The following is a 14,778-nucleotide window of genomic DNA, read 5'->3' on the forward strand; positions in this document are numbered from 1 at the left end:
ATCATTAGGTGCAGCCTGCGAACTCTTAGTTGTGACATGTGGGACCTAGTTTCCTGACCAGGGATTGAACCTGGGCCCCCTGCATTGGGAGTGAAGAGTCTTAGCCACTGGACCATCAGAGAAGTCCCTCTATTTGGTCTTTTTCAAACTCACCTTTCCCCCCACAATATCTCACTTATGATATGGATTTTACTTCTCCCTTCATGTATTTGAACATTTTGCTGCTGCTGCTGCTGCTAAGTCGCTTCAGTCGTGTCCGACTCTGTGCAACCCCAGAGATGGCAGCCCACCAGGCTCCCCCGTCCCTGGGATTCTCCAAGCAAGAATACTGGAGTGGGTTGCCATTTCCTTCTCCAATGCATGAAAGTGAGAAGTGAAAGTGAAGTCGCTCAGTCGTTTCTGACTCTTGTGACCCCATGGTCTGCAGCCTACCAGGCTCCTCCATCCATGGGATTTTCCAGGCAAGAGTACTGGAGTGGGTTGCCATTGCCTTCTCCGTTGAACATTTTAGACTTGTTTATTTTAAATCAGCTTTCATGTTTCATGAATGGAAGCATTTTTTCAGATTATGCTTTTACCTGTAAATCTAGGGGTATAAATTTTCTCATTTATTGCATCTGCCATCTCTCCATCATGACATTTTCTTCAGTATTTATTTGCTTCTTGAGGGGTCAGCATTTTGCTCATTCTCAGGGTTTTGGAGGATTCCTGTAGGGGTTGTTTTGTCTTTCTCTGTGCTATTATTATATGGGTTTCACCACTTCTGTTTCCTAATTTCTTGGAATGGAGTTCTCAAACGGGCAATCTAGCATGGGCCCAGGTGCTAGCTTTGTGATTGGCTCGGTGTTAGAGTCTGATTTTTCCACCTAGAGACTCCAGGCAGATACTGAGCCCTCTTGCTGTGTTCCATAGCACAATGATGTAGTTTTTCTAGAAACTGTTTTATCCACAAGAAAGGCTTTTTCTTCTTGGCTTTGAGCAGGAAACCTGCCTCCAGCTCAAGGAGCCTAGGCCACATTTCCCATCCTTAGAGGAGCATTGAATTCCTGATTCTGATACCCTATAGGACTCTGGGCTCTTGTAATGAGTGATATCTGAGTATATTCTGTGACTGGTCATGAGGGACCTATCAAGAGATTTTTAGGTAAACTTTTTATTGAAATCTAATATACTTATGGGGCTTCCCAGATGGCTCAGTGATGAAGAATCTGCCTGCCAATGCAGGAGATGGAAGAGAAGCAGATTCAATCCCTGGGTCAGGAAGATCCCCTGGAGCAGGAAATGGCAGCCCACTCCAGTTCTTGCCTGGGAAATTCCATAGACAGAGGAGCAACTGAGCACACATGCAACATACTTACAGAAGAGTGCACAATATATGACAAGTTTTTATAAAGTGCACACAATTGTTTGATTGCCACACACATCAAGATATAGAACTAATTGCCACTTTGCAGAAGCCTCCTCATACCTTCTCCAAGCACAAGAGTACTCTACTCTGAAAGGTAACTACTGTTCCAATCCGTACAGCATTAGATTCATTTTGACCGCTTTGTACTTCTTAAAATTTATTTATTGTGCCAAGTGGCTTGCAGGATCTTGATTTCCTGACCAGGGATCAAACTTGTGTCCCCTGCAATGGAAGCACTGGACTGCCAGGGAATGCCCCATTTTGTACTTATATACATGGAGCTGTAAGGTACATGGTCTTCAGTGTCTGGCTTCTTTGGCTTCTTTCTCTCAACATCAAACAATCTCATATTTGTGAGATTCTCCCATGTCATTATGTTCATTCCTAGTTTGCTCCTTTTCATTGCTGTATGGTAGTATTCTATGAAAATACCAGTTTTTAAATCCATTCTACTGTTGATAGATATTTGAGTAGCTCCCACTCTGGGACTGATATAAATAATATTGCTATGAACTGGGCTTCCCTATTGGCTCAGCAGTAAAGAGTCTGCCTGCCAGTGCAGGAGACACGGATTCAATCCCTGGGTTGGGAAGATCCCCTGGAGAAGGAATTGGCAACCCACTCCAGTATTCTTGTCTGGGAAACCCCATGGACAGAGGAGCCTAACAGGCTACAGTCCATGGGGTCGCAAAAGAGTCGGACACAACTTAGCAAATGAACAGCAACAACATTGCTATGAACATACTTATATATGTTTTTGGTTAAGATCTATAAGCATTTATTTGGAGCATATACCTAGGGGTGAATTGCTGGGTCATACACACACTCAGTTTTAGCAGACATTGTCAAACAAGTTTCCAATGTTGTACTAATTTACACTCCCACTAAGGGTGTGGAGTAGTTTGCATGTCTGTGGAACTAGAATTGGAGAAGGAAATGGCAACCCACTCCAGCATTCTTGCCTGGAGAATCCCAGGGACAGAGGAGCCTGGTGCGCTGCCGTCTATGGGGTCGCACAGAGTTGGACACAACTGAATTGACTTAGCAGCAGCAGGAACTAGAATAGATCTTTTCCCTCAATTGCACAGAACTGAGAATTATTAATAGTTCTTTTAGCTCCTTTTCATGGAGAATAAATCAAGATTGATATGAGAATCCCTGGTTTATCTCTTTTATATTCCATAATATGTGTGCTTCCTCAGTCACTCGGTGGTGTCCAACTCTTTGTGACCCGTGGACTGTAGCCTGCCAGGCTCCTCTGTCCATGGGATTCTCTAGGCAAGAATACTGGAGTGGGTTGCCATTTCCTCCTCCAGGGGTTGCCATTTCTTCCTCCTTCCAGGGGATGCCATTTCCTCCTTGCATCTCCTGCATTGCAGATGGATTCTTAACTACTGAGCCACCTGGGAAGTCCATAGTCCATGATATATAACTACAAAGTATATCAAAAGTACTAAGTTTTTCAAGCTTCTACCATGTGCCAGGCACTCTTCTAAGAGGCCGTTTTCCTCCCCATTACAACCCTGTGAGGTGGTAATTATTATTGCTTCATGTTCCAGGCGAGGGAGCTGCAACTCAGGAAGATTAAAGAACTGTCCCAGGACTCCAGAGCCTGAAGCAGCAGTTGCAGCAGCCTAACTCCGAAGCCTGGCCTCCTCACACCGCATGGCAAATACACACCTGCATCTTCCGCCAGAGTGTGGGCTCAGCTTTTCTCAGAAACCTCTTTTACACCTCCCTAAAAATCTAAAATGGGCTTCCCAGGTGGTACTAGTGGTAAAGAACCTGCCTGCCAACGGAGGAGACACAGGAGACGTGGGTTAGATCCCTGGGTCGGGAAGATCCCCTGGAGGAGGACGTGGCAACCCACTCCAGTATTCTTGCCTGGAGAATCCCATGGACCGAGGAGCTTGGTGGGCTACAGTCCATGGGATTGCACACAGTCAGACATGACTGAAGCAACTTAGCCCACGTGGACACGCAAAAATCTAAAATACAGAGCCATGTGTTATCAGATATGACAACCTGGAATCAGTTCAGTTCAGTCGCTCAGTTGTGTCCAGCTCTTTTGTGACCCCATTGACTACATGACTACCTGCAACAGGTGACATTTGCCCAACTGCAGCTTGAAATCCATGCCTCTGTATTGGTGGGTGAAAACAAGTAAGCAGCCACCTTGAAGAATGCTGTTCTCAGAAGTCTTGCTTCTGTCACGCGCATCATGAGTTATGCTGGCTCAGTGCTGGCACACAGTGGCACCTTAGGAACATTCACTGAACAGAATTGTAGAAAAATTCTCATTTGTGATACTGACCAGGAGCCCTCTCGGCTGCAGTTCCTGGCTTCTAATATCTGACCACCAGGGGGCACAATATCTGTCGCTGGTGCACCCTCTTTGTCCTGAAGCCATTTCCCTGTGGAAAAGAGGTGTCTGCAGGAAAACTGAATTTTGAAAAAAGATACAAGAGAATTGGGTCTTTCCAGGTGTGGTTCAAGTACCACCAAATCATAATCACCTACTGTGTGTAGCTAAAATGCAAGCTCCATCTTGTTCACATGAGACCTAGAAAATCAGACTTTCCAGGGGTAGAACCTAGGAATTGTAGCTTAAGCAAGGTCATCAGGTGATTTTTTTTTTTTTCATGCACGTGGCTCTGTATTCAGACTACCCGTGTTCAAATATTGACTTTTTCACATGTTAGCTGGTGGCTTTGAGTAAGTCAATTAACCTGAGACTCTATAATCATCAAAGAAGATCTTAAAAACAGACTTAACTCTTAAGAGATGCTGTAAGTAATAAATGAGACAATCCATGTGGAGAGCTCAGCATGGTGCTGGGCAGTATGTTAGCACTTATAAAGCTCAAGATATCATCATTATTGATTGATCTTAGGAAGGAGTGTGATGAAGGGGCAAGAGGACAGTGGATGAGACCCAAAGAAGTCTGGGATATCTACTTCCAGTGTAGGCTCTGCCGCTCTCACCAGCTGTGTGTTCTTGGGCAGGTCACTTGACTTCCCTGGGGCTCAGTTTCTGTACAAATAAAATGAGAGAGTGGGACTAATTGGCCTGGGAGATCGCTTCCAGTGCTGATGCTTCATGAACTCTTCACAGGGTTTGAGGATTCTCATAAACACACACAACATTTACACACACACACACACACCACCTCTACAGCCCCTGTGTGGCTCCTATGTGGGTCCTATCAGCCCTTGTGTGATTGTATCACATCAGATTACATTGCTAATTCTCTTCTCTGCTTTTTGTGAGAAGAGCAGGGCCCATGTCTTCATTCCAGGGACTCAGAGCCTGGCACATTGCCTGCCACATAACTGCTGTGCAATAAATATCATGTATATTGAGAAAGTAGAAATACACAGTGTGACACAAATGTGAAGAATTAGGATAACTGTTGTTCTTGTTGGTCTTAAGAAAACACCTATTGGGGTAGAGAAGAGGGTGAGGCCAAGAATGGCTGAAGGAGCCTGGAGGCTAAGGTGGGATTCGGGTGTGACTATTGGGTAGACAGAGAACTGGGAGCAGGGACTGGAAAAAAGGGAAAGCAGGTGGGACTCAGGGAGTTACAGTGGTTTATCTACCAGCCTCCTTCTGAAGGTGGCTTTCTTTTTGTTGTGGTCCATCTTATTTTTGTGAGGAGCAGGAATAGGGTCAGTGCCTAGCGTGATAACCTTCAAGTCGTAGACCTTCAAATATAGAAGTGCTGTACAGAAGTGCTGGAAGGAAGAGAGAAGTCAGAGGTGATCCTCTCATTTTTACAACAAAGCAGAAAAATATGTGCCAGGAAGAAAGAACCCCTTGCTTAAGACAACACATCGCAGGTTGTAGTGGAGACGGGCACGTGGGTCTGCCAACTTCCATCCCAGGGCTCTGCCCTGGACCCGGCTTCCTCCAACACTTTTAATGAACAATGAATGGACACAAGTGGGAACGTTTCGGAATGTGTGTGCATGTCTTTACTGGTCTTTGCGTCTGTCCAGCTGTGTGTCTAGCTGCCTCCTGCATCACTTCCCCTGGGTGGCCCCCAGGCATTAAAAATGCAGATAGCCCAAACTCACAACCTTCTTCCCAAGTCTTCTACTTCCCTTTTCTGTTTTCTCTCTCAACAAATGATGCCACTGTTTATTATTCTGTTACTCAGATTAGAAACCTGGGTACCACTCTTTTTTTCAGCTGCACTGTGCAACTTGTCAGATCTCATTTCCGCAACCAGGAATTGAACCCGGGCCCTCAGCAGTTAAAGCCTGGAATTTTAACCACTAGGTAGTTAGAATTCCTGTGGGTACACGCTTGACTCCTGCTTCTCCCTCACCCATCATCACCAAGGCCTGGCAGTCCCACCTCCTGCTCTCTTCCTTTCATCCCCCTGAAGCTGTTGGGGACTTTTTCAGGAACCCTGCAGAGTCCTAACCAGTGTCACTTCTCTTCACTTCATCTCCAGATCCCAACAGTTTGAAGCATCAGTTGCTGTCTGGTTGTAAAATATGAACCTGTGAAAATATTTATTGAGGTTCTGTGCTGGGTGATAAGTGAATGATGATGAACAAGACAGGGATGGTCCATGAAATAAGCAGAGCAAGGATGATATGGACAAGTAAGTGGGTAATTACAGTGGATCATGGTAAGCGTTATGATGAGGGAAGTATGGAGTGAGATAAGAGCTTTGGGGAGCGGCAGCTACTGAGCTTGGTTTGTTGAATGAGTAAATGAGAGTAAATGAACAGTTCTAATCCTGTGAGATTTCACTATCTGCTCACCCTCCCCAACCCCCATGTCTTGTGGGCTGTATGTGCACTGCACTTTGTGAATATGTCTGGTTTAAACAAGATAGAAGTTTCTTTGTTCTCTGACTTCAAGTCCAGACTTAGTGGTCTAGGGCTGGTGTGCTTTTAGAATAAGGTTGAAAATTCTTTGACACTCCTCCCATTGAGAAGTATAGGTTTGTGACCCTTCTCCTCAATTCTGGGTGAGCTTGTGACTGCTTTAACCAATAGCATAAGCAGAAATGATGGCAAGTGGTTTCCAAGGCTCAGTTGTAAAAGGCCATGGAGTGTCTGTCTGGATCCTTGGAAGCCTTGCTCTTGGAGCCCTGAGCTGCCATGTAAGAAGTCCAGCTCTCTTGAGGTTATCACGCTGGTCACACATGGGTGCTCCAAAAGATTGTACCACAGGAACCTTTCCCTAAAAGCTGCCCCACCAAAATGCTGGACATGTGAGTGACACTGACTTGGACATTCCAAGCCAACTCGTGCACCAACTGAATACCAGCAGGTGACCTCAGTCAGTAGTACAAAACCACCTAGCTGAGTCTACCTGGAAGTTGCGTTGGCACTTCCTGTACATCCATAGAGCGTAGTCATATGGCCACCCTCTCTGAAAAGAAGACTGGGAAATGAGATCTTTAGTCTGGGTAGATATTGCCTAGCTACTGATAAAAAATTCTATCACTACAGAAGAAAAGGAATCTCATATTAGGGGAAGATTAGCAATCTCTGTCACTCTGTGTATATGTGTAAGTGTGTGTGTGTGTGTGTGTGTGTACAAGCTGGACCTGGAATGTGAAGCTTTGGTTGAGGTTGACCACTCACTTCCCAAGACCAGACTGCTCACACTTGTTTCATCTGACACCACTTTCTGGTACCCACATTCCAGATGGATGAAGAGATTCTGAATTAGGGCAGTGATTTCCCAGCATTCTGCAGAAGAGAGAGAAGACAGGCTGGTGGTGGGTGCAGCCTGGAATCCCAGCAATGCTTCTGAGCCAGGCCTGGGGACCCCAGTGCCAGGTGGGCCAAAGACCCACGGTCTGGTCTTTTGGTCCTTGGGAGTAACCTCCCTCCTAGCCAACTTCCTGCTTCTGCAGGTGAAACCAGTTCTCGTCAACATTCCATTACATCCTTGCCTGGGAAGCTGCCTGACTTGCTAGTATACAATATTTCTTGATGCTGGTGAGTGAGCAGCCTGAATGATACTGGCCAGCTAACTCCTGAGGCTTTATGGTGCGTCTGGACAGTGTGGCCCAGTGGCTGCTGCACAATCTCTGGAGTCAGAAAACTGAGAGCCAGACTCCTCACCTACATGTCGTAAGATCTAGGGGCACAGCTCTCTGAGGGTCAATTTCCTCTTGTGTAAAATGGGGATAATAAGAACTGTCTCATAGGATTTTTATGAGAATTCAATGGAATTATACAAATATGGCACTTATCATAGTGCACCTCAACATATATTAAGCCATTGTTATCATTAGTGTTATTCCCGCTACTGCTAGTACTAAGCCCTGCAAGGCTATATCTCTGCCTCTAAGGAAAAGAGAATTGGAAGAAGAATAGTACGTTTGTATAAGATTGTTGATGTAATTTTTTTTTGAGATCTTACACATTTCCCCCCTTACTGTTGATGTTTTTAACAGCTCACCCACCATTGCCCACCTTTCAAGGAGCTGGGTTATCTTGTGCTCGTTGCCTCAGAGGATGATGCCTCGGATATAAAGTTGCTTTTTGGCCTTGCTGGCTCAGACAGTAAAGAATCTGCCTGCAATGCAGGGGATGCAGGTTCGATGCCTGGGTTGGGAAGATCCCCTGGAGAAGGAAGTAACAACCCACTCCAATATTCTTGTCTGGGAAGTCCTATGGACAGAGGAGCCTGGCGGGCTACAGTCCATGGGGTCGCAAGAGTCAGACACGACTTAGTGACTAAACCACCACTACCACAAGACAGATATAAAGTTCACATCTATTTCCCACACTCTGCAGTAGAGGACTATGCTGTGTCAAGTACCATAACTTTTAAAATATATTTTAAAATATTTATTTATTTGGCTGTACCAGGTCTTAGTTGTGGCATGTGAAGTCTTTTAGTTGCAGCATCTGGGATCTAGTTCCTTGGCTAGGGATCGAACCCACACCCCTGCATTGGCAGCATGGAGTCTTAGCCAGTGGAAAACAAGGGAAGTCCCTCTAGTACTTTATAGTTACAAAGGGAATCTGTGGAGTTGGAGTCACCTAGACCTCGGTTGAATTCCAGATGAGTGATCCCAGCTAAGTTACTTAACCTCTCTGGTCTTCTGTCCACCTTGCTACAGTGTACAGATACTAATATCAACCCCACAGGATTGCAGAGAGGATATGAAAGAGTCAAGGAATGTAAAGTTCCAGAGTCTGGCCCTGGGAAGCCATACAGTATTTGCTTTGCTTCTGTTACATAAATGAGGATCAGAGAGGTGGAGTGAATTGCCCCACGCCACACAGGAAGTGATAGAGCCTGATTTCAGAATCAGATGCTGGAGACATCAAGACAGTCAGACACACTGGGAAGTCTTTCTAAAGAAGAGGGCTTTCTCCCAGGGAAACACTTCTAAACTTCATCCCCAAACTTCCCCAGGCCCCTCTACCAAGCAGGGAGAAAGGATTTTCACTAGTAAGAACTTCTGCTTTGGGAATGGAACAGCCCCACCTTCTGACTCATTCCTGGTCTTGGCGGCCAAGCTCTTCTGGGGGCCAGGCGGTTTCCAAGCCAGGCCTCACCGATGCCTCGGCATGGGTAACTTGTCAGGGTGTCTGTACCTGGAAATTGCTCAGAGGGAACTTCCCAGATCTGGCAGGCCCTGGCCACAGCTTGGTCCTGAACAGTGGAGGATGGGGGTATACTTGTAGTTTCTGTTGTAATGAGTGTGTAGGATTCTAAACATGAAGAATGCCCATTGTGTGTCTCAGCTTTTTTTTTTTTAAACAAGCTAAATCAAATGCATATTTAATTAAGAAACTAATAATGCAATATTACCCAAACAAAATGTAAGCACATGTTCAATTATCATGTTCCATATTTCAGAGAAGAGGCATTAAGGATTTATGCTATAAGTTTATTTACAAACATATCTAGGATGCTGAGTTCAAGGGATTGATCCTTTTAAGAGACTGCACCTCTTAATATGCTCCTCTTTCTATCTGTCTCATGGATTACTTTTTAAGCAGTTAGTGTCTTACTATAAAGAAAGGTGCAGCAAATCCAGACCCAAAGAACAAAGTCATCATAGCTAGTAATCTCCACTTGTTTTCTACTGAAAATGGTATATTCTTCCCTGGACCCTCCTCATAGTGGCTCCGACGAACCACTGAGGTTGTGAACCTCCGGATGCTCTGTCCCAGCCTAGCACTGTTGGACACTCTACAAAAGATCCAGAGACCGGAGGCGGAAGAAATGGCGGCTGCAAACCTACTGCTCCTTGCCTCACGACCTTGCTCCTCTAACAGCAAGGATCCTTTTTTTTTTTTTTTTTTTAATCTTCCTTTTATTTATTTGTCTGAACTGGGTCTTAGTTGCAGTGCTTGGGCTTCTCTTGTTTCCATTCATGGGCTCTAGAGTGTGTGGGCTCAGTAGTTGTGGTGCTTGGGCTTAGTTGCCCTGTGGTATGTGGGATCTTTGTTCCCCCACAAGGGATTGAACCCATGTCCTCTGCACTGGAAATCAGACTCTTAACCACTGGACCACCAGGGAGGTCCTGTCTCAGTTTTGGCTCCACCATTTTCTGAGTTTCCCTCCTTCAGGGCCCCCACATCTTGGGGATAAAGAGCCCATGTTCTGCATGTTTCCAGTTCTGCAGCATCCCAGAGCAGGCAGCAGATTTATTTCAGCCTCCAGTTCCCAGCGACAACCACACCCTCTCAGGGAGGAAAGTGATGGGCCTGACTCTGGGGGTCTCCAGAATCCAGAGCGAACATAAAAAGTATTTAGAATAGACTGAAAGATTACCTTGCTGATGGGAAGGAGGAGAAGGAAGGCTCCAGAGCAGTCCTTGTCTATGGCTCAGGTTCAATGCCATTTTTTTAAAAACTGGGATCAGAGAGATGTCTAGGTATTTCTCCCGTACCCTGTGGGCTCTAGATCATGTTTGTCTCTTGCTTGGGAGGCTGCGTCATAGGAAGAGCACAAGCTTTGGAGGCAGCGGACCTAGATTTAAATCCTGGCTCTGCTACTCAGTTTTCTCATCTGTGAAGTGGGGATAATCACATCCATCTCAACTAGCTGTTGGGAAAACTTCAAACAGTGCACATATGAATAGCCTGGCATGAGGTAGGTGGTTTCTGCAAAGAAAGCGAATTCAGAGTAATTTTCTGTTAGCCAAGGGGCTCCAGTGTTGCCCACCTGGGATCATATGAAACAAGGAATTGGGAAGAAAATGAAAGAGCAAGTAACTACCTTCTTAACCAAGAAACTTTGGGGTAAGAATGACAAAGAGATGCCAGCATGGGTGTGCTGGTAAATGTTTAAAAACTGGCTCCTTGGAAAGATGTGTACAAACACATAGGTTATTAAAATGTTTTGTACGTATAAAGAACGTGTAGCACACAATTTAGAAATAACAAAATATACCACATTCTTGTCAATTCCATTTAGCCAATTCATTCCCACAAAATGCTTTCATTGATTTTTGAGAGCCGCTTGTATCAGTAATCAACCTTAAGTTATACATGATAAATAGGTGTTTTTGTTTTTAATTTTCTTGGTTGCAATGCATGGCATGTGGGATCTTAGTTCCCCAACCAGGAATCTAACCCACTCCCCTTTCATTGGAAGTGCTGAGTTTCAACCACTGAACCACCGGGGAAGTTCCAAATAGGTGTAGTTTTGACATGAATGTTGGTTGATATTTTTGTTTAAGACATAAAATGAAAGTGCGACGATTATGATTTCTTTTTGTCTGAATTTGACTTGTTGGTTAACAACTGAGTAACTTCCTTGCTGAATTGCATAGCAGTTTTCAAATACTGGAAGGCTAGTTCCTCAAATTTTTGTGCTATTCACAATACAATGGCTATAGAAGTGACGCACTAAGTTTACTCTACATTATTAATATTTCTCCACCAACACCTTAAGTCTAGGGAATTTCCTGGTGGTCCAGTGGTTAGAACTCAGTGATTTCCCTCTTGGGGATCCAGGGTTTGATCCCTAGTCCAAGATTAAGATCTGCAAGCCACATGGCACAGCCAAAAAAAAAAAAAACAAAACCCAAAATAACAACTTAAGCCTAGACAATCAGCTACACAATGAACAAGCCCTGTTTTGTGGTGTTTGCCAATTTCCATGTTGTAACTACTCCTACTGTGGCCAATTTCGTGCCTCTAACATGACAAAACTGAACACAGTGTTGGGAAGAGATGCAGTAGTACACCAATATAAAATATTTCCACCATACAGGAGTAATAGGTATACATAACCTCAAGAGCATAGATAATAATAAAATGGTAAAATAATAGTTATAGTAAAAGCTTGGAAGGACTGATGATGAAGCTGAAGCTCCGATACTCTGACCACCTGATGAGAAGAGCCAACTCCTTGGAAAAGACCCTGATACTGAGAAAGATTGAAGGCAGGAGGAGAAGGAGGTGACAGAGGATGAGATGGTTGGATGGCATCGCCAAGTCAATGGACATGAGTTTGAGCAAACTCTGGGAGATAGTGAAGGACAGGGAAGCCTGGCGTACTGCAGTCCAAAGGGTCGCAAAGAGCTGGACGTGACTGAGCGACTGAACAGCAATAGTAAAATAGTAAAAGTAGTAATTAGGAAGTTGAGTTTTATTTTCAATTTAATGTACTTAATTGTAAGTTTATATAATTTAATTTAAAAACTGATTTTATTGAATTATATTTGATTTGCAGTGCTGTGCCATGTAGATTTCTTAATATTTATTTATTTTTATTAATTTATTTGGCTGTGCCAGGTCTTAGTTGCTGCACGAGGGATCTTTAGTTGAGGCATGTGAATTTTTAGTTGTGGCACATAGGATCTATTTCCCTGACCAGGGATCAAGCCCGGGCCTCCTGCATTGGGAGCAGGAAGTCTTAGCCATGGGCCACCAGGGAGGTCCCCTAATTTAATTTTTTTATATGAGTGTGCTCAACAGCTGACTCTAGAAATTTGACCATTGGCTCTTGTAAGCAGGCATAAACCAGCTCTGGCACAGAAAATCAGATGGGTCTTATAAGTGGGAGAAGCCGGGGGAGTGTGTCTGAGGGAAGTTGGACAGCACCTCCTACCTTAAGATTCCCTGGTAGCTCAGCTGGTAAAGAATCCGCCTGCAATACAGGAGACCCCAGTTCAATTCTTGGGTCAGGGAGAACTGTTGGAGAAGAGATAGGTTACCCAATCCACACCAGTATTCTTGGGTTTCCCTGGTGGCTCAGCTGGTAAAGAAACCGCCTTCAATGTGGGAGACCTGGGTTTGATCCCTGTGTTGGAAAGAGCCCCTGGAGAAGGGAGAGGCTACCCACTCCAGTATTCTGGCCTGGAGAATTACATGGACTGTATAGTCCATGGGGTTGTGAAGAGTCGGACACGCCCTAGTGACTTTCACTTTCACTTTTTTTCCTACCCTAAGCCAAAAACCACTAACCAGGTCCCGCCAGCCATTGTCTATGGTATGTAGTGTAGCTAGATCACCCAACGTTTCAAAAGAAGCCAGAAATGTGGATTTTTATGTGATTCTCTTGACTTTAAAAAGATTGGCAACAAATCAAGACATTTTTGAAAACACAGTGCTAGCCAGTCAAAACACATTTATGTGCAGAATTCAGCCCACGGGTTTCCATTTGTGACCTCAGCATTCACTTGCGCCTTTCAGGCTGACCTGTTGGGGACCCACTGAGCTGGGCTGGGGTGAGAGTGAGGTGAGGGAGGCAGTAGCCTCAGGCACAAAATTGAAGGAATGTCAAAAACTCACTAATTAAGATAAAAACATATTTTTAAAAATTTAAACGACCGCAAAAAAAAAAAAATTCTTGTTGAACACAATAATGTTCTCTATACAGACAGGATCAGTGACAGTATTGTGCCAGGCCACATTAGGGCCTGAGGCAAAAAGAAAAATCTGTACTACTGATCTGGAACTAGAGGAGCTTGAGAACATTTCCAAGCACTGCCACTCTCTGGCCCTGTATCCTAGAGTTTGGGGGAAGGGCAGGGATCCCCTAAGAAATGGCCTGGAAGTCTTCCCAGGCCTCGGTTCTTCTTACTAGCCTCTATGATCGTGGCTCCAAGGAAAGCCCAGATAAGTCTGTCCAGCAGCCTCCTGCAACCCCGGAAGGTCTGAGTTCAGAGGAAGAACTGGACCCACCAGAGGTGAGACGGAAAACCTGGGGACTCACTGCTCCTAACTGCAGGGTCCTTGCTGTGTGACCTTGGCCAGTTGATTGGAGATTCAGTTTTCTGTGATGTGGGGTTTTGCTCTGCTCCCTGACTTCTAGCCAGTCACAGCATCTTGTTTACCTCTCTTGCAGTTTTTCATTTTGGATCTTAGAATCTGCAGGTCAGCTCTATCATCCCCTGCTCCAAGCAAGAAAACAGTTTGTTTAGCCTAAACCAGTGGTTCTCAATTTTGTTACCCAGAGGCTATTTGGCAATGAAGATTTAAAATATATATATTTATTTATTTGTCTGTGTCAGGTCTTAGTTGCAGGATTCAAACTCTTAGTTGTGGCGTGCGGGATCTAGTTCCCTGACCAGGGATCAAACCCAGGCCCCTCACATTGGGAGTATGGAGTCTTAGCTACTGAATCACCAGGGAAATCCCAGTGGGAACACTTTTGATTGCCACGACTGGAGATGGCTGCTGCTACTGCTGCTGCTAAGTTGCGTCAGTCATGTCTGACTCCGTGCGACCCCATAGACGGCAGCCCACCAGGCTCCCCCATCCCTGGGATTCTCCAGGCAAGAACACTGGAGTGGGTTGCCATTTCCTTCTCCAATGCATGGAAGTGAAGAGTGAAAGTGAAGTCGCTCAGTCGTGTCTGACTCCTCGAGACCCCTGGACTGCAGCCCACCAGGCTCCTCCATCCATGGGATTCTCCAGGCAAGAGTACCGGAGTGGGTTGCCATTGCCTTCAACTGGAGATGAAGTCAGGTGCTATTGGCATCTAGTAAATAGAAGCCAGAGATGCTGCTAAACCTCCTTCAATGCAGAGGACAGTCCCCTGTAAAGGAGAATTATCAGGTCCAAAATGTCAATGTGCTAAGGTTGAAGCTGGGGTTGAGAAACCCGGGCTGGGCACAGATAGATCTCTGCCCCATTTTCAAAGTTCTCCTGAGAGATTGTGTTCTCATCCATTGCCTTAAAGCCCTGGTAACCAGAAACATCAACACTTGTTCACTCATGTTGAGAACTTGACGTTTTGAAAGTTAAGGAGAGGGACTTCCCTAATGGTCCAGAGGCTAAGACTCCACGTTCCCAATGCAGGGGGCCAGAGTTTGAACTCGATCACGCATGCTGCAATTAGAAGTTTACATGTCAAGCCTAGAAGATGTAGAGTGCTGCAACTAAGATCTGGCACAATCAAATAAATAAACAAAAATAAATAAG

The 14,778-nt window shown here is 45.0% G+C and overlaps 1 pseudogene; it reads right to left on the reverse strand.

Moving 5' to 3' along the window:
- Positions 1-9,272: 9,272 nt before the first annotated feature.
- On the reverse strand, positions 9,273-13,707 carry LOC147352424 (cytochrome c oxidase subunit 7C, mitochondrial pseudogene; annotated as a pseudogene).
- Between the last annotated feature and the right edge of the window lie 1,071 nt (positions 13,708-14,778).

Source organism: Bos grunniens, chromosome 19, assembly GCF_055505025.1.
Source record: "Bos grunniens cultivar Pamir isolate PY7600 chromosome 19, Bosgru_T2T1.0, whole genome shotgun sequence".
Lineage (NCBI taxonomy): Eukaryota > Metazoa > Chordata > Mammalia > Artiodactyla > Bovidae > Bos > Bos grunniens.